The following is a 2,541-nucleotide window of genomic DNA, read 5'->3' on the forward strand; positions in this document are numbered from 1 at the left end:
CAACAGTGCAAATTCATTGCAGAACAGCATAGATTAGAATGCGTTGAAGCATGTAAGTTTCATTACTATTATTTATTTAACAGAACTTATTTACTTTTGAAAGAGATAAAATGAGTAATGCATGAATAAGACAGAAACCACACGGTACAATAACAGTACGTTTGGGGTTTGGGTTGTGATTTTTTTATTTGTACAATTCAAAGGTTTTTTGCGGAGCGAACCATTTTTTTTTTTATCTCAATTCAATTATTTGTTGGAAACTCACACACACAGATATCCTCCCTGAAAAGTGATTTTATTCTTCCTTGATAGTACAGTCCTCACATGGGAGTAATATCGTACTGTTTTATGTATTCGTTCTTCTATAATCATTAAGTACAAATCGTGAGCATCGGCGTTGTATAGCTTCTAAAAATTCCATCTAACAGTATGCCTTCCATTATAATATTTGTAGTCCATCAAGGCCGTTTGAAGGGTGTTCACATCTGTTTCATTTCTTATATGTCGAAAGAGAACGCAGATGACTGCGAGAGACTAATATTTGAAGATGACACGTACTCTAGGAGGTCATTTATATAAAAAAAGAAACATGATGTCATCCAGATAGTTGATGAGCCATTTTAACCCTGTCTCTCTAATGCTTTAATGGTTGATATTGTACTGTAGTCGCTCAAGTTGAACTTTTTCAAAGGCCTTGCAAGTCTAAGAGAATTAAATCTACTTTGGTCGGGTTGTTGTCTCTTTGACACATTCCCCATTTCCATTCTCAATTTTATTGTTCTTTATTGTCTTTGTTTTGAATTGTCTTGAATTGTGAAAATCAGTTGGGTTCACATGAACGTTTTTTTAGCATGAGTCAAGATGGAGTGATTTTCTTGGTTTTTGATGATATTGGTACAGATGATATGCTTCTATAGTTAACATAATGTTGCAGTTAGCGAGACAGATCGGTAGTTTGATGCTTGGCTACGATCTTCTTTCTTAAAATATAGGTACAAATTTGCATTTCCTCAGTCAGATGGTAATGTGCCTTGGTTGACCGATGCTTGAACTATGGTTGTTACATTGTAGTATTGGTAATACTTCAGGAGCTATTGATTCTAATGAAATTTCACCTGGCCCTGATGCTTTATGCATGTTGAGATTTTACTGTAGTGTTTGTATTCCGTTTTCTCAAATAGTGATGCTTTCCATGTGTGGGTACGGGTTTGTTTCCATTTTATTTATGTTAGTCTTGTCTGCATTGCTGTCAAACAACGAAGAGAACTGACTGCTCAGTGTATATGCCTCCATGTTGTGAGACCGACTGTGCTCCTAAGTGGTGCCACTCCTCTATTTTCGCATCTTTTGTCCTTTATGAAGCTCTAAAACTTCTTATGATTGGGTGTTTGCTCTTGGTTTATGATGTCGTGGATGTAAGTATAATAAGTGTTCTTTCATTTCTTTTGTGGTCTCTTTTTTTTTTTTTTTTTTATAGTTCCGTACAACTGTACCTCTTCAGGTCTTTGTTTGATTTTGTTGTTCGACCTTTTTTAAAAACTTTCTTTTATCTCCTTGGGATAAGTTTTATTGTACCATGTATCCAAGGTTGGTGGAATCTTGTTGAAGACATTCTATATTCTTGAATTCCTGATTTTATGAACTCCCACATCTCTGATATTCAACTATATGGGTTATTTAAGCCTTTGAATATTGTGGATAGTTCCTATGCCTATGATTTCATTTTTTCTATATCCGCGCTTTTGCAGATGTAAATTTTGAGGGTGCATTGCTATGACATTACTATGAACAAAGTCGTGGTTGTCTATTCTAGGAATAGATTCGAATCCATTTACTAAGGATGGTCTGTTTGTGAGGAAACAATCGAGTTTGTGTTTCGTATTTTTTTAATGGATTAACCAATTGAATTGATAAATGTAAAACAAGTAACTTAAAATATCTTCAAAAGATCTTCAAAAATAAATCTAAGTGGTTTTTATCTAGTATGTAAAAACGGAATTGTACAGCAACATTCTATATAATAAAAGTATAATATAAATTGACAGAAAACGGATTGCAGTTAATTATTTGTTAAACATTGTTTTGTAGTTCGCGCTTTATTCCAAAATCTACTTTGGTTTTTACACCCTACGGAATGTCCAAAAAGAAGCATGCAAGCATTCATCAATAAAGAAGATGTAAACATATTTTCTTCTCCAGCGGCCTAAAAATAATACGGGACCTATTGAGTTCTGCAAGATGTCATGCGCAGATAGTGAGCATACAATTGTGCAGTATTGTTTATATTGATTAGATTTTTGAATGCTAATTCAACTCATTTTATCTAGCTTATTTAAAGAAACTAGGAATAATATGAGACATATTATTCGGGACCTTTTTAGTCGACTATATCGTTTCTAGACAGGTTATTTTTGACCAGGAAAAAAACGAAAACTTTGAAAGAGAGGTAGCTGCTCCCCTCACGCAGAATAATGGAATAAGAACAAAGAATTGTCGACTCGGAGTAAGAATAATGCGTTCGAGTAGGGTTGTTTGTCTTTC

Source organism: Mytilus trossulus, chromosome 5 (genome assembly GCF_036588685.1).
Source record: "Mytilus trossulus isolate FHL-02 chromosome 5, PNRI_Mtr1.1.1.hap1, whole genome shotgun sequence".
Classification (NCBI taxonomy): domain Eukaryota; kingdom Metazoa; phylum Mollusca; class Bivalvia; order Mytilida; family Mytilidae; genus Mytilus; species Mytilus trossulus.